Below are 26,954 nucleotides of genomic sequence, written 5' to 3'. Positions count from 1 at the left end.
CTAAAACTCTTTTCTTTCCTCAAGATCCTTTTTACAAAAATTGATTTTCTTTTTGAAAATTTCTATACCAATTCCTTAGTTTGAGTTCAGACACACACGAAAGTGTGCCCGAATCCCTCAAACCAAGGCTCTGATACCAACTTGTAACATCCCAAAAATACAGTCTAAAAATTTCGTCTTAATTTAATAATAAAAACCATATATAACTTCTTCTCTAAAAAAATCACAAGTCATGTATCAAGTCTCATGTCAAAATATATCAGAGTATAAACATCCCAGGCTAACAAATGGTGTGTGCACTGCAATCTACCCGAGCTCCTCTTTTGAAAACTGAAATACCTGAAACCAAAACTGAAAACTGTAAGCACGAAGCTTAGCGAGTCTCCCCATACTACCACATACCATACAATAACACATATAGCACATACTAGGCCTTGCCCACTGTATCGGACCGAAGTCCGGAACTGACTAGGGGATCGCCCTCTGCATCGGACCGAAGTCCGGAACTAACTAGGGCCTCGCCCTCTACATCGGACCGAAGTCCGGAACTAACTAGGGCCTTGCCCACTGCATCGGACCGCAGCCCGGAATAACTTGGGCCTTGCCCACTGCATCGGACCGAAGTCCGGAACTAACTAGGGCCTTGCCCACTGCATCGGACCGAAGTCCGGAATAACTGAACATATCATATGCATAAACATGTAACATAAACGTATAACTACTGCATCGGACCGAAGTCCGGAATAACTGAACATATCATATGCATAAACATGTAACATAAACATATAACTACTGCATCGGACCGAAGTCCGGAACACAAGGCACATAACATCAACAAGCATGAATCACAAAGACATCAAGCATACATACTACTTCTCGGGACTACCCCGACATCGGACCGAAGTCCGGAAACATATAAACTGCATCGGGCTAACCCCGGCATCGGACCGAAGTCCGGAACTACTAATATCCAAACGTGCCGGCATTGTGGCCGTAGACCCGTTCCTAAAGGAGGAAACTCACCTCTCAATCTGGTTGCTGAAAACTCGTGCAAGGTAACTCTGTCCGCTGCTCCAACTACTCCCTGGCTATTATGACCACATAAACACTTAGTCAAAACTGAGAATCCTGCTGGGCAAAATGACCGTTTTACCCCTTTTGATCTAATTTGGGCCATGGCCAAGACCCAATCCTGTCTAGTCCTTTCAAACTCATTAAAAATTGGGCCCAACTCCTTAAATGGGCTTTCCTCTGAAGCCCAACTAGTCCTTGGGCCCTAAACAGACTCTTAAGGGCCCATCACGGCCCAACTGCTGCTATGACCAAGGCTTGGCCCAACCCAGGGCCCAATAACATAAGGTCCACTGTCTGAGCGTACGCTGAGCGTACCCTTGTGAACGATGCACGTTCTGTTGAAATGGCTTGTACGCTGCGCGTACAGGCTTGTACGCCCAACGTACTCTCCTGTTAAGTCACTTTCTCCAAAACTGCTTAATCCCTTAAGACACTACGTCCAAACTACAGATCTGAGTCCAATAATCTTTCTTAACCCATAAAGTTGATCACTTGGTGGCTTCCACCCCACCAAATGAGATCAACTTGGAAAAATAGCAACTATCTTCATGGAAATGGCTAGATCTCTTGCATGGATGCAAATGGGCCTTAAAGATTGCAACTTTACTGCTCAAGGGACTTAAATAGCTTTATGGGTGGCAACCCTAAGTCCAGAAACGGATTTGCACCATAAAAATCCATTCTTGAAACCAAAAAGGAACAATATCCATGAGAACCTAGATCTATGATGTAGAAGCACCAAGATGAGAACTTTATACCTTCAATAGGCTGGAAATGATGTAAAACCCCTGGATCTACAAGCTCTCTTCAATCTCTTGCTTCTTCTCTAAACACCTTCTTCTTCAAAAACACCAAAATACTCCTCCAATGGCCATCCAAGCTCCAAAATCACTCAAATGAGGGCTAAGGGTCGTTTTCTAGGGTTTAGAGGGTGGAGGCTGAAGATATTAGGGTTAGATTATGAAATAAGGAGCTTAAATAGGGTCCAATACCCTAAAATAGGGTTTAGGTCTAATTGGCGTACGCCCAACGTACATATGGTACGCCCAACGTGCTCCGAAGAACATTCGCGACCATCCTGGTCAGTACGCCTAGCGTACTCCAAAGTACGCCCAACGTACTGCCTTCTTCACTAGTACGCCCAACATACTCTTTGTGTACGCCCAGCGTACTCGGCTAAGCCTGAAACCACTAAACTTCCGAAGGCAATAACTTCTTTGTTATAAATCCGTTTTCAACGATCCTTATATCCACGAAAAGGTAACGAGAAGCCCTATACTTCTAGCAACTCATATCTTCCTTAAGACCTTCCGAACAAAAGTCCATTTTCCACAAAATCCCAAACTAACATTTTACCGAAATACCCCTAGGCTCCAAAACACAAACCGAACATCCGGATCGCTTCTAATACATCACTCGCACCCAAAATGGCCTAGATCTTACCCTTTTCAAAAGCTGTAATCCTTATGATGACCGGCCTTCGGGCCACCGCCTCAGACTAGGAGTCAATTCAAAACAGGGCGTTACAATGCATTTATATCAAGTAAAGAAAAAAGGGGAACAAGACACAATAATACACTAATAAATCAAGAAACATACAACATTTATTACAAACCTGGATGATTGACTGATAACACTGGAAGTTGAGTTCGAGCTTTCCAAATCAGGTTCATATGACACATATCCAATATGGATTCAGGATAAAAAGACCTTTTTATACAAAGACGAGAAAACAAAGGAACATACTTCAATAAATCCACGGTTAACAGAACAACATCGTCTAGATTGGGAAAGGGTCCAAGAATAAAGAGAAGACATATCACTTATGTATCCAACAAAACTTACTTTTCCATCTACTGTTAGTACCAAAAAGATCAGGGGAAAGCAGGAAGTGACGACTACTAAGGAATACCAGTCACCATACTTTTTTAAATGATAAAAATACCAAAAAAGCAAGACATGCAAACAAATGTGATGAGCTAGACAAATGGCTTAGAAAATAATAAGCTTGGACACGCCGTTTGGACAAAGCTGAATTAGGTGAATTCCATAAAAACATAAAATCTCTAAGAAGCACGAGGTAGGAGGAAGCCTCAAGCCACACAAAATGTGTCTAAGATAAAATCCCACCTTACCACCAGGAGCATCTAGAATACATGCAAAAGAGGATGGAAGAAGAACACCATGAACGAACGATAGTTGGTATTCATGCACCAACCGGTCCAACATAAAACTGTCAACCTCGGAAGAAATGGAAGACCTGTCATAAGCAATGGCATACATGACGCGAAAAGTAGGAAGGCCAAAATATTAGAAGATTCTAAAATTATGCTTATCCGCTACATAAAGACTGAAATCGGATAAAGCATTAATTACACAATCCAATCAAGTAAACATACATGACTAGCAAACGATGAGAGCATTTGATGCAAACCTGTACCCTTTACACGTGAGACGTTTTGTCTATTGAGGAAGATTTCAAAGTCTGAACAACAAAACAATTTAGCGCCATTCTTTTACCCTTCAGAATGGGGGGCTTAATGGTGTACCTGAAATTGTCGATTGGCCCAATAAGGGCCTCCCCATAAAAAACCAATGAGAAAGAAGTAAAGAACATCGGTGTGGGCCGAAAGGAAACCATACTGACCCAATAGTTACAGATCGGCCTAGCAAACGACAAAAGGAAATTGTCCAAGATAGTCAACCATAAGGCAATATCGTTATACAACAGATAAAATGTCAAAAGAAAATCATATCCCCGAAGTCCCACAATCACAAGATTGTGGCAATAACAAAATAATAAATCGAAACTAAGGATATAACTGTCTTTACTCGGGTAATAAGCATCATTGGGTAAAACGTTGCACCAAACCCAGTTCATTTGCCTATAAAAGCCCTCAACAACAGAAGAAGGGTAAGAAAGAAAAAAAAAGAACATGAAAAGCTTTTGTAATTTATATTCACATCACCAATTGCAACATCTGGTTTAGGCATCAAAGAACAATATCGGGGTCCAACCCTCGGTATGGATTTCTAACCTATTTGTTGTTCCATTTTGTAGGGGGTCTTTCTGAGTGCCCATTAGGAAAGGCTTGATTAGCCGTCTACAATGTATCTGAAAGACCATGTAACAACACTTCCCATATATTAAGAGAAGTTTCAGGTAGAAAATTAGATATCAAATATAAATTAACAAATACAAAAATTTGTCAAAGTGGTATATGCTTACCAGTTAATTTTACTATTATAAAAAATATGACAAATAACAGAATGATATTAGGAAATCATTTCTTTGAAATGATTATACCTTTTAGAGTATATGAAAAAAGAATAATAGAAAATTATAAAGGTAATCAAGTTATGTTTGAATCTATTATGAACCCTTATTCAAGATGGGTTCAAGATCAATTAACATTAAAACATAATCAAATAAATTTTATAAAGGAAGAAACTCTTTCAATAGATATTAATTATCAAATAAAAAAAATCCTAAATTACATTTTATGTTAACAAACATGCTGTATCATTCTGTTTATAACTTGATCAATTAACATTAAAACATATGAAAATGATTTTAATGAGAAAAACATCCCTACAAAGGTTAGACCATGTCAAATGAATCATCAGTATCTTGATATGTGTAAAAAAGAAATATCGTCTTTAATAAGTAAAAAGTTAAGTCAACCTTCTAAATCTCAATGGTCTTGTACCACATTTTATGTTAACAAACATGCTCAACAAGAAAGAAGAATACCTCGTTTAGTTATAAATTATAAATCACTTAACAAAGTTTTAAAATGGACAAGATATCCAATTCCTAATAAAAAAGATCTATTAGATAGATTACATTATTCTTTAATATTTTCAAATTTTGATTTAAAATCTGGATATTGGTAAATACAAATTGATGAAAATGATATATATATATATATATATATATATATATATATATATATATATATATATATCTGTTTTGTAATGTTCAATTTGGACAATATGAATGAAATGTAATGCCTTTTGGACAAAAAATTTCTCATTATGAATTTCAAAATATAATGAATGATATATTCAATCCTTATAGTGATTTTATTATAGTATATATTGATGACATATTAATTTTTTCAAAAAAAATGGAAACCCATTTTAAACATTTATATTTATTTGAAAAAATTATTATAAAAATGAATTAGTTATATCGCAAACAAAAATGTATTTATTTCAACCAAATGTTAGATTTTTAGGAATAATATTGAGCAAGGTAAAATAATTTTTATCAATAGAAATATTGAATTTGCATTCCGACAAAACATTTGATAGATATTTTATTGTATGACATATTGGTTATGCTTCTGCAAATTGGCACAACATTGACATATTTAATACAACATACATAATCAAGTTATAAACAAAAAATTAGATAAAAAAACTTTTTACCGGTAATACTGGAATACCCAAACCCGACCTATACTCGAATTACCCATAACCGATTACCCGATTTTTTTTATTAAGGTCGGGTATCGAGTATTTTTTTATTAGACAATACCCGATCTACCCGAAACCCGAAAAATTAGCTGATCAACACCCTTACCATGGACCGAAGAACACAGTAAAATGGTTCAAAAAATAAAAGAAAAAGTTAACACTTCCATGTCTTTCTTTAGCTAACCCAAAATGGCAAAAATTAGTAGAAATTGATGCCACTGATATTGGTTATGGAGGAATCCTCAAACAACTACATCCTGAAACAAAACAAGAATACATTGTTAGATTTCACACAAGAAAGTGGATTGATATTCTGTAACGCCCGGTTCCTGGTATGTATTTAATTCATAATTATTCATTTTTGTATAGAAACTCGACGAGTTGGAGGCCCCAAACTCGTCGAGTAGAGATGGATTGGGACGCGGGTTAAGAAGTCTACTCGACAAGTTGAGAAGCCTCAACTCGACGAGTAGGCTGGCAGAATGAAACCCTAATTTTCAGGGTTTTGCACCCTATTTAAACACCTTAACCCCCATAAGATGGCCTCATTTCCAGCCTTCATTGTCCCAAACTCTAGCCTCGAAACCCTAATTCACTTTTGAGAGTTTTGAGCCAACTTTTGTGCATTCTTTGTGATTTTGAAGAAGAAGGTACTTGAAGAAGGAGCAAGGACGTATAGGAGGAGAGTAGATCCAGAAGTTGGGCTTTATTTCTGGTTCATCTGAGGTATAAAGCTCCTACCTTGTCTATAACATGCTTAGATCTAGTTTTAGGATGCTTTCTTCATGTTTTGGTCCAAGTATGTTGGTTTTTGGAATTAGACGTCCCATGTGGGCAAACCCTTTAGATCTAGGGTCTTGAGGGGACTTCATGGCATAAAGGTGCCAACTTAATGGACATGGAAGTCCCATGCAACTTTTAGACCATCTTTTTGGTCTTTTGAGCCAAGTAGGTCATGCATGCAAGTAAAGATAGAAACTTTACGTGACCAAATCGTCCCTAGAGTCCAGATCTATGACCTCATTATCTATCTTGAAGTTTTGGTGGATTTTGGAGTTGGATCTAAGCCATTTTGAGTTAGGGTTAGGGCTCATTTCTTCTAAGATGAGTTTTAATGGGTAAAGTTGGAAACTTTACCCTCCTAGGTGTGTTTCCGACCCAGATCTGGAATATGGGACTTAGATTCGAAGAATGATGGCTTAATACATTAAGGGGTTGTTTGGCATGATCTGAATTTTTAAGATCTGAATTTTTAAGAGGTCTGAATTTCTAAGATGGTCTAAATTTTTAAGATCTGAATTTTAACATGTTGTTTGGTTGGAACCTCTGAAGTTTTGTCCTAAAAAACGAAAATGACCATTTTACCCTTCTCTATCATTTCTTTCAATTACAACATTGTACTTCCAACCTTTCCATCTTAAGATGTCGTACTTTAAAAACTATAAGTATTCTAGTATTATAATTGGATAGAAATAGGAAGTACAATGCTATAATGATAAAAAAATTACCATTTTACCTGTTAATTATTTTTTTTGACTCCATTAATTTCACCAAAATAGCATCAAAACTCATTAAAACATCATCAAAATTCATTAAAAACAACACCAATATTAACCAAAAAAACATCAAAACTAATAAATATCTTCCATTGCTGCTCTCATTTGTTAAGGTAATCACGTCCCAAATGTCATTTGCTTCAACAATGATACTAAAGTTTTGAAGGAGATCATACTCTTTCTTTGCTTCCATTTGCTTCATCATCATAGAATTTTCATTTTATTCCTAAAGACCTTTCTCTGCTATCTATTGAAAAATATGGAATAGGAATCTCACCGAATGTCTCTTCAGCCAAATCAAATGCAACAATCCTTTTTGACTTCCACTATGAAGTCAGTATAGTGAATAAACGATTCGTCTCATTACAACGAAATCATTTATCACAAATTGAATGAAAAAAGTGATGGCTAGCAAGATTACACAGCATAATCTTGTAAAATCAGAAAAATTAAGTATAAAACTATGAAAAAACGAAACCCTAACAAAGCTTGAGTTTGAGAGAGAGTTCAGAGAAGAAACGATCTGTCTCATTACACCAAAAGTGTAGAAGAATCGAGTACAAGATTTCACCCAATAGCCCCTTGAGATCCAGCATCATCAACGTGAATACTACTAGCAGGCGTCGCCACCATTGAAGCCTCGCTACGGATCGCACCACCTTTCGAAAGTGAGTTTGTGCACCCGACGACCTCTTCCAAATATCGATTTCAAACGATTTTCAGGTTTCTATTTTAATTTCAAAGTTGGAGAAATCGATTTCAAACACTCAATTTTAGAAAATTGGGGAAGAAAACTCAACGACAGGGAAAGATCGGAGGAAGGCAGGGAGGATGATGGCAGTGGGATGCGTCGATGATGGCGAAGCTGTAATTGTTGTGAAGAGAGAAGGCAATGGAAAGGTATTGGCGTAAGGGGGGAGGGTCAGAGGGCAAGCGTGTCCATTTTTCTTTCTGACTTCCTCCCAACACTTATTCGGTCAGACCTATTTTTCAGATTCAGATGTAAAATTGAGAGGTAAACAAACGCTCTGAATTAAAAAGATTCAGAGCTGCCTCTTATTAAGAGGCAATAAGAGATAAACAAACAGGGCCTAAGAAAGCTTAACAGACTGAAGAACTCGACAAGTCCGTAGAGGAACTCGACGAGTTGGGTCGAAGTGTCCCGATTCTGTTAAAAGGAAGAACTCAACGAGTTCAAGGATGGACTCGACGGGTTGATTTGAGAAGTCCCAATTCTGTTGATAGGGAGGAACTCGACGAGTTCATGAAAGAACTCGACGAGTTCATGAAAGAACTCGACGAGTTGGATAGCGATGTCAGCGTTTTATGATTTATGGAACTCGGCGAGTTGAAGGGCTAACTCGGCGAGTTGATTCAACTCGGAATGTTGACTTTGACCAGAATGTTGACTCTGACCAAAGTTGACCCTTAAGGGTTTATGAGTATGAAAGGGGAATTAAGGGAATCTTTTATGTGTAGGGACTGGTTTGGGTTGATTTCAGAGCCGGAGATTTTTCAGCCACTTTACAGCATTCGAGGTGAGTTACCTTCCTGTAGAAGTGGGTCGAAGGCACCAATGTCGGTCCACTAGTAGCTGAATATAGTAGAGATGATTGTCTTTTTGATAATTGTGTTGAATGTCACTATCTGTTATGCTTTATGTGCCAGTATGCTATGATATTATGTGATAGTGGTAGGAGGGGTGAAATAGTCCCCGTAACCGGTCAAAAGGACCGAAGGAGTAGGCCAGCACCCATATATGCTAGGTAGTATGTGATTTATGTATATATGCTAGGGTATTATGTGGTAGTGGTAGGGGTGAAATAGTCCTCGTAACCGGTTGAAAGAGACCGAAGGGGTAGGCCAGCACTCAGATATGATAGGCGGTTACCGGTTGAAAGAGACCGAAGGGGTAGGCCAGCACCCTGATATGCTAGGCGGTTACCGGTTGAAAGAGACCGAAGGGGTAGACCAGCACCCGGATATGCTAGGCAGTATGTGTATTGTATGGTATGTGGTATGATGGGGGAACTCACTAAGCTTCGTGCTTACAGTTTTCAGTTTTGGTTTCAGGTACTTCTTCTTCGAAAGGAAAGGAGCCGACATGAACGCAACACATCACACTATGTTTTCCGCACACGAGATCTTTGGGAGTGATACTCTGATGATGTTTTATTATGACATGTTTTGGATTATTGGCATTTTGGTTTTGATATGTGATGACACGATGAATGTTTTTATACTAATGGTTTTATAAGTACTCAACTAAAAATGAAATTTTTGGTATTAAATTTTGGGATGTTACATATTCAAAAGAATTATTCTACCACAACTAAAGAAATTTTAGCTCTAGTAAAATGCATTTTAAAATTCCAAGAAGAGTTATACAATCAACATTTTATTATAGAAACTGTTTGTCAAGTAGCTAAATTTATGCTTAATAAAGACTTTAAGCATGATGTTTCAAAACAAATGTTTTCAAGATGGCAGGCTAACTTAGCTTGTTTTGATTTTAAAATCCATTATAAAAAAAGGTGAAGATAATAGTCTTCTAGACACTTTAACACGTGAATATTTGCAAAATGATCTCTATGAGAGGAAGAGGAGGCTACCCTAATAGAGGTGGTTGAGGTAGAGGACAATACCCTCTAATCCAACATGAGTATAATATGCTAATAGCCAACAATATTGCTTTAAGTTCTACAAATTCACCCTTTGTTCCTATTCTAGGGGATCCATTATATGATGATTTTCAGATTTTTCTGAAAGCAAAAGGGATTAATAATCCCCCTAATTATGCTCAAGCAGTAATTGAAGATGGCAATGTCAAAGATACTTAAGAATATATTCAAAGTTCATATAAAGAAGAAATTCTTCTTTTAGAAAACAAAGATGTCATGTTATATTTTGAAAATAACAATGATCTATGGTTCTTGATGTCCAAATATTTGGATACAACATCTTTTACGAAATGTTCCTATAAACTAAGTAATTATTATGAGTAAAGCCCATTTTAAGACAGGAAATAATACAACCAACAATTATAGTAAATCAATTATCAAATGGACAATATCTGCAAAAGATTGAGGATTGAGTACTCTTCGTGAAAAAGAGTTTACAATACCCGAATCAAAAAGTGTTTTTAAATTTAATTATTGGGATTATATTGATAGTTTTCATAAAGCGTTTTTATATAAGAATCCCAATCAAAAACATTCTGGGTTTTTTAAAGTTTGTGAAAATGTTTACAAACAAAATATTCCAGTATGGTTCATAAGATGGTGGATATCATATGGTCTAAGTATTAATATTCTTCATAAAGATCCATTTAGAAAATTATACGGTGAATGGATTTCAATCTCTCCTAAATATAAAGAGGTTTCAACCCAAATTAAGAGTGAAACAGAAGTTATATCTTCTTTACATTTCTTTATTGAATTTTCTATACCATGGATATGGAAATAGGTTCCTCAAGTGGATTATAGTCCAAATAAATTTTATTATTTACAGAGGTTATACCTCACCAAATTTTGGCCAAAAATGTTACAAAAATATCCAGAAACAAATGAATTAAATTCCAAATAAATTGTTGATAATATCAAGCAAAAGTACAACAATATAAAGCCCAGACGAAATTCTCTAATAAAGAGAAGGATCAAGGCAATATTTTTCAGAAAATAGCAGAAGATTTAAAGGCTAAGACTAATAAGGAGCCATCTAAGAAAGACATGATTAAAGCATATATTTCACGAATTAAAGAAAACCTAATAAAAAATTTTGATCAACTCGAATCTACCAAATTAGACAACTCAATGGATTCAATTGAAGATGAGAATTTGTTTCAATGCTTAGCTTGTGAATTCCAAATAGAGGAGATAATTTCCTCTTGATTGAATGTTTGAGATGATAAAAGACAATTTACACTAGAAAGAATCTTTCAGAAGATAAATGATCAACATCACAATAGGCCCACTTGGAAGAAAAATAAAGCCTAATAATTCAACTTTACTATTATGATGCTCCCTATTATCATAAAAGATGGAATCATTTTATCAGATGTATAATTTTGTCAACCAAATTATAAGGCCTCTCCATTATCTGTTTAAATTGGTTTAAATTTTGGTTTGAAGTCCGCCCATATATAAGGACTTGTATGTTTTCATTTAGAGACAACGTTTGCTGACCTCCCATCTATTTCTCTTGTAAAAACCCTTAGTTTGTAATACCATTTGAAGTGTGGAGTACTAGCATCCTATATTCCTATTAAGAGTCTTATACTTTGTAAGTTTCCTATTATTTATATTGTTATATTGTTTATAATTTATAATTTTGTTTATATTAGCCTAATGTAAGGCTAAATTACTTAAGTGTTGAATAACTTATAAAATTATTTCATGACTTGATTATGGAAAAGTATGAGGGAAAACAAAATTGTAATCAAATTATCATTTTAAGACTATATTGATCATTCATGACCAACTATAGAGAATGACAACCATAAGTCGTAAGTGTGCCTGAGTATTGCCGGATGGTGGCGTTTTTAAGAGCCAATATTTATTGATTCAGTAATACCATACTTTATAATGATCATGAACGTATCAGTTAATATATAATTTAAAATAAAATATATATAAAATTTCTTTATACTTAACTTTTGCATCCTCATATTTTATACTTGTCACGGTCATTTCATAATAATATGGTATAACTTAAAACATGACTTTTTTACATGTTTATGTTTGAAAAAGTATTATATTATTTATTTATTTTTTTAGAAAGTAGGCACAAAAGTAGCTTAATTAATAATTTCACAAAGTAGCTTAACTAATAATTTCACAAAGCCTTCTAAAAAATCCTTTTTAAAATGACAAGTATGACTTGACATGATTGATTAACCCTTAATATTAATATTGGAATTATTTTGGGTGTATTGTTAGAACATTGTGTATGGACAACATATTATAACATCAAAGACATACCACATCACGCATGGTGTTATAACACCATTGTGGGAAATGATTACCATGATATAACATTTATTAATTTATGTGCCATCATTGAGATAGATAATATATATTTATAGATAAAATATTTATTATTATTTTTTTAAATCGTTGAGTTCAAAGGTCAAAAAATCCAGTACCCAATCATATTTCTCGTTTCATCCCGATTTCGTTACAACGAGATACATCTTAACGCCCCCTTAACAAGAAAGGGGATGGTGTTCCCGATGTTATACCAACGTTTTGATTGCCACATCACTCATAATCCGTCCATAACGGGCCCATACCACATGCTCTTATATGTCTCTCGTTGTGATTTATTATTATTATTTTTTGTTTTTTTTTGAGGGGATACTATTTTAACGGGGAGCTTAAGTCGTTCCTTTTTTTACTTTGACGAAGAGGAAGAAATAAGACTATGCTTATTCAATTATTATTTTGGTTATCGGGTTTGTGATGATTTTTGTGTGAATTATTGCCACACATTTGTTATCATCGAAAGGAAGAGATTGTCGGTGCACCTGCAGATCTCTCGTTGTTATGATGATAATCAACCGAAAACCCAATTTGCAATTATTATTAACGAGCTCATTTTATTTGTAAGAATTTAATTTACAAAACATTGATCAAGGACAATGATAAAAATCATAGACACATTCGTTCCGAAAGCCAAAAATTAAAAGATAAAAAATCATTATCCAAACTACAAATCAAAAAAATTATCAAGAAGATAGTTAATAAACCAACACTTTTCCAACTTATTCTCTCACAATACACAGATCTAAAAGGTCAAATTCATCGTTATCGTGTCTTAGCAGCAAATTTGGAACTATTAAGCCATCAGTTATACTCTCCACGCCAAGGGTCATGGAGAGCTTCCAGATCAGCCACCATGAGCAACCACAGCGAAGAAGAGAAGAAAGAAGAGAGAAAGAGAAGAAGAAGGAGGATGTATGATAGAGAAGAAGAAGCCTATTGGCCGTGGCCTTCCGTTCTTCCGACCACAAATCACCACGACAACGCCCGATCACGAACGGGGGACCAACAGTGGCCACGTCGTCAACGATAATCTTAGATTCTGGTTGCGCTTATCATCCAACACATGAGTAAATGTGACATATAAAAGGACAACCAACAGTGGAATAACCATGGTCCATGGGACACTTGCAACTCTTCCAAGTTACAACGCATCACATATTTCCCTTATAATCAGTTCATTAATTCTCCACCTAACTCTCCATATAATACTCTAAGAAAACCCTTATAATCCCTTCGTTAATTCATACAACACATCATAATTTGCCCTTATAATCCCTTCGTTAAGCCCTATGCTAATTTTTATAAGGCTGCACGGTGTCATGCTTATTTTGCCGATGAAAACTTACGTGCGAACCATTACCGGCGGTAAACACCGCCCCCTAAAGTTTTTTTCACCATCGGTATTATACCGACGACATATGTTCACCGGTGGTAAATGTGAGACAAATGATGAGATGTGTCTTTCTCTCTCTACTCTCTCTCTTCTTTAACTGTGGTGAATACCATCAACACCACCCCATAATTCTACAAACTTCATAGGTAAAATTTTGAAATCTAGATGAAGTATATAGTCTAAGTGAGTCTTATCTGATTCAAACATAATTTGACGATGGATCTGAAACTCGTTAAAAGAACAATCAAATATCATAATTTTTTTTAGAGAAAATGAAGATAAATATGTCTGATTTTATTAACCACTTTCCAAAAAATAGTAACAAAGTTTACTCAAAACACCAAAATACCAATAAATTTTGTGCAAAATTGTAATGTCATCAACGAAACAATGTCGCTTAGAAAAAAAATATTTTTTTTTCACAAATACTATCTACGAAATTGCAAGGCTAATTTGCGAAAATAAAAAACCCAGTTTTCTCTACGAAATTGCAGGGCTTATTTGTGAAAATAAAAAACCCAGTTTTTGTTTTTGCTGATAAAAATCTTCAAAAAAAGACAATTTCAAAACAAAACAAAGTTTGATATTGTAGTTTTCAAATACAAAAAAAATAAAAAAATAAAATAAAAAACAAAAGAAAATTCTCAAAGAATTTCGAAGGTTTGATCAACCTGTAAAATTATCTGCAAAATTTTAAAATCTTAGTCAAAAAGTGCTTTTGTAATTTATTTGTGATAGGAATCTTCAAACATCATTTTCATTGTAAAAGAAAGTTTGATGACTTTTTTTTTATTTGAATGAAACTTAAGATTTTTGAACTTGCAGAGAATATTACAAGCTACACTTGTGAAATTCTATTCTAACTTTTTTTCTTTCTTGTCATTTTCGCAGGTGAAAACTATAATATAAAAATTTTGTTATTGTGAAAATGGTATTTAAAAATTTCTAATATATATATATATATATATATATATATATATATATATATATATATATATATATATATATATATATATATATAATCAAGTTCAACAACAAATTCAAATCATAAGAATGAAGTAACGAACTCAATAAAATTCAATCTATCACAGATTTGAAGATTATCACAATGTCGATATTGGAATTGTGAGAGACATTCCACTTTGGTTTGCGCCAATTGGAGGAGAGGTTGTAGTCGAAATCAAAATCAAAGATGGAGATTCAAAGCTTGGATTCGCCATCGGTCAAAGAGAAGAGGTTCGAATTTCATAACTTAATTCATTATTTCGAACAAATAGGAAAGAAATCAAAATCAAAGATGGAGTTTCAAAGCTTGGATTCGCCATCGGTCAATTTTACTAAATTATGCTTTGCGCATTGAGAAACCATGTGAAAAAAACATATGCATCAATCAAATGCATATTTTTTTTGAGAAAAAAGTTCAAATGTACAACATTGGTTCAACGTAAATTAGTAAACAGGATTTGGTTGTTGACTTAAACATGTGACATATTATATAATTACCTAATTAGTATTTGATATAACTAATTAACAAGTTTCTTAATGTCAAATGCATAATGCCCATTACTTGTTATAATTTTTTTTTATCAAATAAGCATATGCATTGGATTTATGCATGTGTTTTTTCTTTTTTTGGTTCAACATTCTATAAATTTTTTACTCAACTTTGAACACACATAACTTCTTCATATGACATCGGAACAAAGTCATTTTTTTTCTAGACTGTAGTACTCTGCGTGAGATTCATTTTAAGCTCACAAAACATCTTAATTTGTTAAGAATTGGCCGACTTATACATCTATAAATTGGGACTGTTGGGTTTTTTGGTGTTTGTTTCTGCATTTTATAAATTTTTTACTCAACTTTGAACATACATAACTTTCTCATATGACCTCGGAACAAGGTCATATTTTTCTGGATTGTAGTACTATGTGTGAGTTTCATTTTAAGCTCAAAAAACATGTTAATCAGTTAAGAATTCACCTACTTATACAACTCTAAACATGGACTATTCGGTTTTTTTGGTTTTTATTTCAGCATTTTATAATTTTTTTTACTCAACTATGAACATACATAACTTCCTCATATGACATTGGAATAAGGTCATTTTTTTCTAGATTGTAGTACTCTGTTTGGTCTTCTATATAAGGTCATAAAACATCTTAATCTGTTAAGAATTGACAAACTTATAAAACTCTAAACATAGGCTGTTGGGTATTTTGGTTTTTGTTTCACCATTTAATATTTTTTTTTCTCAATTTTGAACATACATAACTTCATCATATGACCTCGGAACAAGGTCATTTTTTTCTAGATTGTTGTACTCTTTGTGGGTTTCATTTTAAGCTCAAAAAACATTTTAATTGGTTTTTTGGTTTTTGTTTCAGCATTTTATAAATTTTTACTCAATGTTGAACATACATAACTTCCTTATATGACCTCAGAATAAGTTCATTTTTCTAGATTGTAGTATTCTGTGTGGGCTTCATTTTAAGCTCAAAAACATCCAAATCGGTTAAGAATTCAATGACTTGTACAATTCTACACATGGGCTGTTGGGTTTTTTGGGTTTTTGTTTCAAGATTTTATAAATTTTTTTACTCAACTTTGAACACACATAACTTCCTCATATGACCTCGGAACAATGTATTTTTTTTCCTAGATTGTAGTACTATATGTGGGCTTCATTTTACGCTCTAAAAACATTTTAGTCTGTTAATAATTCACCGACTTATACAACTCTAAACATGGGCTGTTGGGGTTTTTAATTTTGTTTCAACATTTTATAAACGTTTTACTCAACTTTGAACATACATAACTTCATCATATGACCTCGGAACAAGGTCGTTTTTTTCATAATCATATGTATTTACTTGCCTTATGTATATACTTATTCTGATTCATATGCATATACTTATTCATATGCATATGCATATAGTTATGCTTATGCATGGGCATATGCATATATTTATTCATATGTATATGCATATACTTATTCATATGCATATGCATATACTTTTTCTTATATATGAATATGCTTATTGTTATGCATATGCATATGTAGATATACATACTTATTCATATGAATATGCATATAGTTATTCATATGCATATCCATATACTCATGAATATGCATGTCATATATTTATTCTAATACATATTCATATACATATGTATTTAATTGCGTTATGAATATACTTTTTCTTATACATATGCATATACTTATTCATATTTATATGCATATATTTATTCTTATGCATATACTTATTCATATACATACACATATACTTATTCGTACGGATATGCATATGCATATGTATATACCAAGGTTGTAAAAAACACTTGACGTTAGCTAGTCGGTGGACTGGGGTCAAGGGATTAATCGGCTTGACGGAGATTAATCGGGGGATTAATCGGGGACCATTAATTGCTAGTTTGTTGAATTTTAAAAAATTCAATATGACTAATATCATATCAAAGTTCGTAAATACCACTAATATGATAACAAAATAGGTTAATATGTTTAATACAAAACTAATCATGCCTCAAATAGTTTCCATTGAGATAAAACTTCTTCAAAATGTTAAAATTTCATCGTTTTATAATGTTTCAATCATTATGTATGCAGTGATTAATCGCTAGGCGCCCTCTAATCGGTCGAGTAGCGCCTAGGGATTAATCGGGACCTAGTCGGGATTTTTACAACAGTGGTATATACTTATTCTTTTGCATATGCATTGTTCTAAGAGGTGTACCATGGCGTGTGCCAAGGCGTGCCATGGTGTGAGGCGCAACTCCCTCCTTATGAAAAGCCTCATGACGTTGTTGTTAGGCGTGACGCGTGGAAAGGTGTGATATGACGTTCCATGGCGCGTTATGGTGTGTTATGATGCAAGTTTTTTCGTTTGATGCATGTTTTTTTTCTCTTTGTTATGATTTTTATGATCGGACATACAAGTATTGTGTTTTCTTAAAGCTTTTTGTTATTAGTTGTTGACATAACACTTCTAAAAACTAGTTATATTTGATACTAGGTGTGAGACCAATGTGTTACATGAGTTATTTTTTTTAAAAAAAGTTAAATATGAATGTCTAAATATTTGAGAACTTTGGATTTATAAAAAATAAAAAAATAATGAATTATTAAAATTGAAATTTTTTTTTATCTTTTAAATTTAAACAAATAATTAAAATAAAAAAAACTAATGAACTTTAATTTAGGAATTTTGAAATAAAAAAGTAAGTCCATTAATGAAATTGATATCCATTTATTACTACATTTATTGTAATTGTTATATTAAAATATTATATGAAATTTAATAAAATAGAAAACAAATAAAATGACATGTGGAAAAAAATTAATTTAGAATAACCACAAAATGACATTTGACAAATTGAATGAGAGTGTGACATGTGGCAAAAAAAATTTCATTTATTAGAGTAGATAAATCTATATTTATATGGTAAAATAAATATAAATTAATATAAAATCACCGCCTTAAAAACGCCATGACTCATAAAGCTTGAGGCTTGGCCTAGCCGTCCCACCCCGCCTCATGCCTTTTAGAACCTTGTGCATATGAATATACTTACTATTATGTATATTAATATGCATATGCATATACTAATTCATATGTATACGAATATACTTATGAATTTGCATATACTTATTCTTATGCATATGATATGCTTATTCAGATGAATATGTCATATTATGCATATAATATTCTTATTTAGGTGAATATGAATATTCATATGTTCTATACTTATTCTTATGCATAATCATATGTATTTAAATATGTTATGCATATACTTATTCATATGTATATGCATATAATTATGAATATGCATATACTTATTCTTATTCATATGTCATATTACGTATATGCATATGCTTATTAACGTGCATATGAATATGCATATTCATTCCCCAATTTAGTTCTCTATAGATCTTGCCTCTTTGTTTATATGTAATTAGGCCTGACAATCGTGTCGTGTTCGGGTTGGCGGGTCAAAATATGCCAACCCAAACACGACCCATTTAAATATACAGGTCACGGGTTGACAGGTTTGGAACATAAACCCATATATGACCCGCCAACCCATTTATTTATACGGGTTCACAGGTTGGCAGGTTCGTGGGTCAGATTACATAAATAAAATTGACAATTAACCATGAATAAATTCTTGATGGTTGATGCAAACATATCTGAATTTTAGACACTTAAGTCTTAAACATCCAAATGAAGATTAAAAACATTCATAGAAACATGTTCAAACTAAACCTTAATGAAAACATAGATAATTCAAGTGCTAAAGTAATAGCCACAATTCCCATTTTTTTCTCCCAAAAAACAAAGTCAATTCTCCAATACCATTTCGATACCTAATTTCGATCACAGAGTAACAGAGTGGAGAGTGGGACTGTGGGAGACCGGGAGACTGGAAGTCTGGAAGAGGGAGATACGTTCATACGCGATTTGATTTTGAGATTATTATTTACGACAAATGGGCAAAATGGTTACAGACTTAGCCTTACAGGTTACGACTTACGACCTTAGACCATCCACCACGAGTCAAAATGTCAAAACAATCAAATGGTCTCTGAATCAATGGTATATATTATATAATACTTATTAAATATTAATACTTGATACATAAATACATTTAAAAATAAAATAATTTTTTTATTAAAAATATAAACGGGTTGGCGGGTCAACCCGTTTATTTTTTAAGAAACCAATATATAACCCGTTTAATAAGTGGGTTGGCAGGTTGGCGGGTTGAAAAATTCAACCCAAACCTATTTATTTCGTGTCGTGTCGTGTAGGGGTGAGCATGGTGCGGTTTGGTGCGATTTTAGGGTCAAACCGAACCGTAAACCGCGAGGTGCGGTTTTTGATTTCTAGAAACCGTTGGGTGCGGTTTTTCAACGGTTCGGTTTTGCGGTTTTTGAGTACGGTTTCGGTTTGTACCGGTTCGATGTCGGTTTTAAACCGAGTCATTCATATGGTGCGGTTTTTTATGTTCATCGGTACGATTTTTTTACCATGATGTTCATATGAAGATTTATGATTAAATGACATGGTATCATTTCATTTCCTCATATTTAGAAGCTGTAATTTTGAGTTTTTTATGTTGTTTACTTGATCACTTCATTTGCAACCCATATTCCCAAGCTTGTTTTTTTATTCAATTTGCGCTTAGAAGTTACAAGCTTGCAAGTTGTAGCCTACATAGTGTTTACACTTTACACATAATCATTAAGTCATTAACACAAAGTGAAAAACTCACATATTAAACCTAATACCTAATTACTAATTACCGCCAAATTCAATATATATAATATATGTATAAATTAGAATTTATTAGTTTTTTATATAATATGTATAATTGTATAATATAAATTAGTGATTAATTTTATTTTTAATAAGCTTACGGTGCGGTTTGGTTTTGGTGGTCCGGTTTCTAGATAAAAACCGCACCGCACCAATAAATTCGGTTTTTCAAAAAAATGAAATCCGCACCATCGGTTTTTACGTCGGTTTCGGTTTTTCGATTGTGTTTTTTTGTGGTTTTTGCGGTTTTTCTTTTATTGATTCGGTTTTTGCTCACCCCTAGTGTCGTGGGTCGTGTCACGGGCCGTGTCGATGATTGTCAGCCCTATATGTAATGACCAAAAATCTTTCTGTTAACAATGTTAGTTTTACGTTACACAAATATTTATTATTGAAAGTTTATTTTGGTTCTATGTTAATTAATTAAATTATGAGAATAATTAGGATATATCAATTCCATCCATTAAGATTATAAATAAAGTCCAGGGGTAGAATTGTCGTTTTTGAAAGTATTGCGTATGGTGCTTTTGGATTATCGGGTTTAAAGTGTCATAATGGAAAATATTAAGGACTAAGGCTATAAATATGTTTAATAACTCTTCAATAATCAAGAGGAAACGATCGAGCAGTATTCCATTTTGTCCGTTACTTACGCCGTCTCAAATACTGTTCCTCCACCCTAGAAAATGAATCGACCCCTTTCCTTGTGCCACATTCGGCAAGACTCCATCAACGTTTTGCGAGGTTGCAGTTCCGATGAGGTGATTTCGTTCAAAAATTCCCGACAGATCTGGTCCTTTCTCATGGTAGTGGCAAGGAAATAGCTAAAGGCAAAGCTATTTGGGCATTTCTATTACTTTGCAGATTGCGGTGACTACTCTACTGATTGTGAAATCCGTTGAAGGCTTGCAGTGGAGAAGTCAGCCCAACAAGTTGAGGTTGCTATAGTATTTTCTAATGTTGTTATGTTGGGTATGGTAAAGGATATAGGAACCACGAACCTCATTATGATGTCTTCATGAGATGGTAAAAACCTTATGTATATATTCTCGTAGGTTGCAAGTAAAGGTGTAAATGCATGTAAAGCCTTCGTGACATACAAATCCTACTTCCAACGAGAAATATGAAAAGAACGAGAACGAGTTGTAGTATCATTCGATCATAAGATTGAAATTGGGCATACCACTTTTGGGGCGTGTATATCTGCGATTGATTAAGGTACATCTCATATTAGATAAATTAATTAATATATTTAAGTTTAGTAGGTGGGAATAGACGATTACTAAAAGCATATAGGTACATATTTTTACTACCTTACCATGATTTATATTAATGTATCTATATATGTGTAGAAGAGTGTTTATGAAAAGGAGTAAACAATTGCCTATTAATCTTTATTGGGATAAGTATATCAGGGTGAAAAGAAGTTAACATTTTTCCATTAATCCATACGAGTATACACTTAGGTAAGTGTAAGTGTACAAAAGAAATTAACCTATATCTAGTAAGGAGATTTATAAGATGTGGAAAAGTATGATGAAGCAAAAAAAAAAAAAACATATAGAAAAATGAAAGCATAAGCATGGTACAGAAAATTACTTTGATCTTGCAAACAATGTTGCGTAAAATAGTTGTAGAATTAGAAAATGCTCGAGAGAGACAGAATAGTTGGAAATTGAGTCTAGTTTTTCAAATAACCCAATATCAATTCATTTGGAGATGTAGATTCTGTTTTATAATCAAAACACTGAGTAGGGGTCAGGCTGGCAAATTATAATATAAATAAATAAATTACTTAAATAAATACATTAATAAATAAAACTTTGTATGAAATTAGTATTTTTGAAAAATGTACTTTTTTTATTAATTTCTTGTTATGTATGACTTTTAGGTGAAGCCTTGAGAACATCAAGTAAGTTCAAGACTTGGAGTAGAAGGAGAGTTTCAACAAAGCTAAATGTAGTTCATAGTTTTAACTCAATAAGGTGCATAATTGAAACATGCAATCCGTAGATGGTGATTTGATTCACATTAGGATGACCTTGTCATTACTTATGCTTGATGATGATATGATATTTGCGATTCTAATATATGATTTGTGCTATTTCCATGTGTAAGGTCACACCTTATGATCTGATGAGTCAAACACATATCACGTTGTCCACCGGTGCCAGTGCCAACAACAACTTCATTAGTGACAGTATGATCCTAATGATCTTAGTGATCGTTTGTATATTAGGCAGATATACTCTATAAATATAAAATAGATATATGATTTGTAATCTTAGTGATTAGGATCAGACCTTTACATAGATTCGAATACATCTCCAAAATAGTGGGATCCTCGTTTCTATAATCGTATATAATTTACTATTAGGGTTAAACCGTAATAGAGCTCTGTGCCTCGTCTTTGTTACATGTTCTCTTTGTGAGAACCTTTTCTTAGTGAAAACATCTTTGTGATAATTCTTTGTTCTTCTATTACTCTTGCTTGTTTGAATCCGATCTACAAATCGTTTTTCAGAATCACGAAAATGAAATGAAGAAGAAGAAACTTTCATTATACAATCATCCACTAGATCTGATGGCTATTACAAAGATGTAGAAGAAAGATTACAAAAATTATAATATTTATTCATCTTTGTGGAGAGTAATGGTCGATATGGTATCAGTTGAAGGATCATATGCTGTTTCTCAAATGAGTAAATAGTTTACAGATGGAAAAAAAACAAAGATACTTATGTCTATGATGATATAACTGATATTTCTCCTATGTCTTGCTTTCCTGGTCTGATGAAAGAAGATCCATATTCCTGTGTTAAAGGCTTCAAGGTTGAACTAGATCTGAAAGATGAAGTTATCAGTCAGAATCAAGAACAACTAGAAGTTCTTTGCAAGCAACTTGAAGAAGGTAAGAAGAGGATAACAGATCTAGAAGAAAAGGATTCATAAAATTCGTCATCACAAAATCCTAGTTCGCACACTGATGAGTTTCACGTTGACACTCTAAGGTCTCTCAATGTCAGAACAAAGGTTAGACCACCTCAAACTTCAAATAAATCAGGGTCTAACTATAAATCAGTGTCAATGTGTTCTTCAAAACTTGCATCTATACTCAAGAAACCCTCCATGCCCTCTCAAGTTTCCAAGACAACAAGATCTCTTGCTATCAAGGTAACTCCAGTAACTAGAAGAGACCAGGGTGTCAAGTTCCCTTGTACACTTCCACGGTGTAGGAGTCTATATTTTTCTAAGTCTTACTCAAAGAGAACCAAAAGATAAAGACAAAGAAGATGTGGGTTGAAAAGAAAGCATCTCCAGAACCTAAGAAGATAAAGAAAGTATGGGTTGTTAAAGGCACATCTACACACTCTGATGTGAAGGTAACCAAAGAAGCTAAAGAGGTGCACTGGAACCAGAAGCCTAAAGAAAAGAAGAAGAGTGTTCAGAAACTGGTGCATGATGTTTGTTCTTCTACTGTTCAAAGATACCACCAGGTATGTGTTACTAAACCAAATCTCTTTTTGATTTCTAAAAATCTTTTGCTAAAATATGACGATGTGAGAAAGAACTGGAAACTTTCAAAGTTTTGGTTGGCATTCTCTCTCTCTCTCTCTCTCTCTCTCTCTATATATATATATATATATATATATATATATATATATATATATATATATATATATATATATATATATAAGCAAAACTAAGATTACCTTGTTTATTATTTGTGTAAAGTTTTTTTATTTGATTTATTTAATTTCAATGTACAGTTATTATTTTTGAAATCATTGTGTGCTGATTCCAAATAAAAAAGGGGGTTCTTTAGGTAATTTAATTAAAAGCTTTTGTCTACTCTCTCCCTCTCTCATTCTCATGTGGTAAAGAAAAGGCAAATGATGTTTTGGAACTAGTGTTCACAAGCTTTATCCATCAGTTTTCAAGAAAGTCTTACTTAACTTTAAGACTCAGTTTTTGTCTCAAATCTCCAGCCTATTGCCATCAAACAACATTCAAATGACACTCACGCTGATGGACTCTCACTGATAGACCTTCACACTGGTATTTTAATTGAAATCCCCAGCCTAAGCAACCAGCATCATCCTCTACTATTTGTTACAAACTTTTCTTTTCAGCGTTATCTTGTTTTCCATCTCGATGAAGTCTTTTGGTGGTGTCTCTCTATGCTCAAGTCAGTGGGTCTGTGGAAATGAAGTTTCTTCCTAACACTTATATGCTGATGCTCCAGAACTATCTCGTCGATCCTTCATTTGAAGATACACTATCTTTTGGTTCAAACTGTACTCTCCTTCCTTGATTAGACTCACCTTGACATTCTTGATGTCTCATGTGTATGTTCTTTTAGTTGGTGATGAAGACCTTGTTTAAACGAAAGCTGCATAATCTCATAAGAATTGAAGCAAGACAAATTAAATTGGTCAGCAAGACTGATTAAGTATCTTGCTATTACTCACGTTCTCTTAAGACTCATTGTTGCTGTTGCTTTCAACTTTTGGACACACCAACTCTGCTTTGACTTTTTTAGATCATTCAAATCTTTCTGCTGTCACTTTCTCTCCTTAATACGTTTTACAAAAAATCAACTCTCAACATCATTTGTCTTTTGTTACAGAAGAGAGTTAGTAATTAAACTGTCAAAAGATATTGTCAAGAAAAGATAGTATTTGGTGACGAGGTTTAAAAGCAATGAACAACATAAAAGTGTGCAGTAGGTTTGATTTGTGGAGGTGCTTGGGATTTCAACCGATGTCATTGATTATCTTGATATGAACTTCAATGAACAAGAATTGGTCTCGTCAAGGGAACAGTCAAGACAACCTGTATTATCACTGTCAAGGGCTGAATTAAAACTGATGAAAGAAAGTTTTGTTGTATTTACTTGAAAGGAAAGGTCAAACATCTTCACAGAACTCCACCAACTTCATTCTTATTAGTGTCTTTTCAGAAAAGCAAGAGTTTTCGTGTGTTCCATGCCAAGGGGCATTTTGGTCATTATACTACATGTATTGATGAATATGTTCAGGGGAAATTTAGTAACTTCACTATAAGTCTGAATATCAACAACTTGTTCTGCAAAAGTCACGTGATTGTTACCACCGATGTTCAACAACCATGGCTTCAGTGTCATCTTCACTGATGATCTCTAATAATTCACGCTGATCCCTTGGTTTACTTAAGAACCTTGTTATTATTGTTCATCGTGAGCTACTTACTATGGATGGAATATTTTTACTATCTCATATGATTTGAGAATGCAAAGTCAAGAGAGGCTAGCATATGAAAAATAAACGAAGTTATAAGGAAAAATGGACTGATGGTTCCTCATGATAAAGACAAGTTCTTATTTTCTGTTGCTTCTCATATGTTTTCATCTTCTTCTACCTTGGTTGTCGAGAAGGATGTAGGGAACAAAGATACTCTTCAAACAGAAATTGATGAGCGAGTCTTTGGTATGGAGTCAATCGATGGGCTGAACAACTTTGAAGAGCCAAAACCCAAATGTCTACACCTGCTCCACCTTCCTCTTCCCGAGGTGCACCATATCAATTTCCCGCTCTCGGGCTCTAGCTATCATGTCCTCCAATGTTCGACAAGAGGAAAAACTAACAAACTCCCTGATGTCCGCTCTTAGCATGTCATGGTACCGAGTCTTCTTCATCTCCTCGTCCACGCCATATTAGGGTACCAATAAGGCTCTCTCCCGAAACTTGGCGGTGATCTCCGCCACAGTCTCGGTCGTCTAGAGTAGGTCCTGGAACTCCCTAGCCAACTATTAAACCTCAACCGCCGGTGCAAACTCCGCTCGAAATCGAGTCACAAAGTCAGGCTAGGTCATGGCCTCAATGGCTCATGCTCCCAATGCACATCCAACTTCCTCCCACCAATCTCGGGCTTGCTCCCTCAAACATCCTGCAACAAAGCCCACTTTCGACCCCTTGGGGCAGAAGCTCGTTATCTGGGCGCACTCCATGTCTGCTACCCACCAGCTGGCGGAAATGGGGTCCTTCACCCTAAAGAACTCTAGTGTCCCACACCCTCTGGAATCCTTAAACATGAAGGTGCAGGCTCCGTACTTCCTAACAAACATCTCGAATCTAAAGGCCTAAAAGCGCTCATCCATCATCTCAATGATCCCCTTTTTGATCGTCCCAAACATAACCGGGGTCGCCTCAAGGATACCTCGTGTAATCTCAGATGCGATGAACTTGCGTAGCCCCTCGTCAATTGGTTCGATGCTAGTGCCTGAACCAGAACTAGATCCTGAAACTCCTGCTCCACCATGTGTCATCACCATGCTGAAGCACTGATAGATGATATTATATGCATCTTTTAGGGTAGTTTTTATTTGCTTTTTGCATAATTTTTTATGTTTTTTCATGTGTATTAGTTTAAATAACGTTCAACCCATGTATTTTGTAAGAATTCTCATATTGCTCATTTTTTGGTGTTTATTTTTAGGTAATTTGAAGTGGAGCGGGAGTTTGAAAGTCTTTGGAGCACATCTGGAACATATCTGGAGCTTATCTGGAGCCAAAATGCTAAAAAAGGACCAAATATGGGTTATATCTCACCGAAAACCGGTCAATCTTGACTTACGAAACATAACCGGAGGATTTTTTTATTTTTTTTGAGGCATTTGAAAATTTCGGCCCTGAAGCACGGGCCGTACCTACCTCTAGAAGCCATTATTTTGGGTATTTGTAGTGATCCTATCTATGATGACGAATGCGAAATATGAAAGGATTTAGTGAATCATGCAAGAATGTTGAACACGAAGAACACAAGGATGTAAATAATCTTGTTTTAAGCTCTCATTAGTCTAGACAGTATTACAAAGTGGGTCATGCAATTTTTATCTCTCTAGATTAATCTCTCACAAGTTCTAACATAAATGAATGTCACTCACTTCCTAAACAAAAGGGTAAGCTACTAGAAACATCCAAGCATGACTTTGCACCCTAACATTCTCCCCCTCAAAGTTAGGTTTGGATGTCCCGACTTCAGTTTCCAAACGAGCTCGCGTGATCAAGACCAACTCCCTCTCGAAGTA

General features: G+C 34.4%; 2 long non-coding RNA genes across 4 annotated transcripts; both read left to right on the top strand.

Annotated features, from left to right (window-relative positions):
* The first annotated feature begins 11,297 nt into the window (after positions 1 to 11,297).
* On the top strand, positions 11,298 to 17,536 carry LOC145116286 (uncharacterized). The gene is made up of 4 exons (XR_013711973.1): positions 11,298 to 11,393; positions 14,439 to 14,478; positions 14,639 to 14,783; positions 17,176 to 17,536. It is a non-coding gene; the product is annotated as an uncharacterized LOC145116286 (long non-coding RNA).
* Positions 17,537 to 20,149: 2,613 nt separating this feature from the next.
* On the top strand, positions 20,150 to 26,739 carry LOC145116285 (uncharacterized). 3 transcript variants are annotated; one of them, XR_013711972.1, is made up of 3 exons: positions 20,167 to 21,103; positions 21,777 to 21,870; positions 26,363 to 26,739. It is a non-coding gene; the product is annotated as an uncharacterized LOC145116285 (long non-coding RNA). The 3 variants fall into 3 exon arrangements; XR_013711971.1 differs by lacking the exon at positions 26,363 to 26,739 and adding an exon at positions 22,004 to 22,351 and having other exon boundaries at positions 20,169 to 21,103; XR_013711970.1 differs by lacking the exon at positions 26,363 to 26,739 and having other exon boundaries at positions 20,150 to 21,103; positions 21,777 to 22,351.
* Positions 26,740 to 26,954: the final 215 nt, after the last annotated feature.

The sequence above is a fragment of the Lactuca virosa genome, chromosome 5 (assembly GCF_052849685.1).
Source record: "Lactuca virosa cultivar CGN04683 chromosome 5, Lactuca_virosa_CGN04683_v6, whole genome shotgun sequence".
In the NCBI taxonomy this organism is placed as follows: Eukaryota; Viridiplantae; Streptophyta; class Magnoliopsida; order Asterales; family Asteraceae; genus Lactuca; species Lactuca virosa.
The sequence above is the reverse complement of the archived record's forward strand: the minus strand, read 5'-3'. Positions and strand labels throughout refer to the sequence as shown.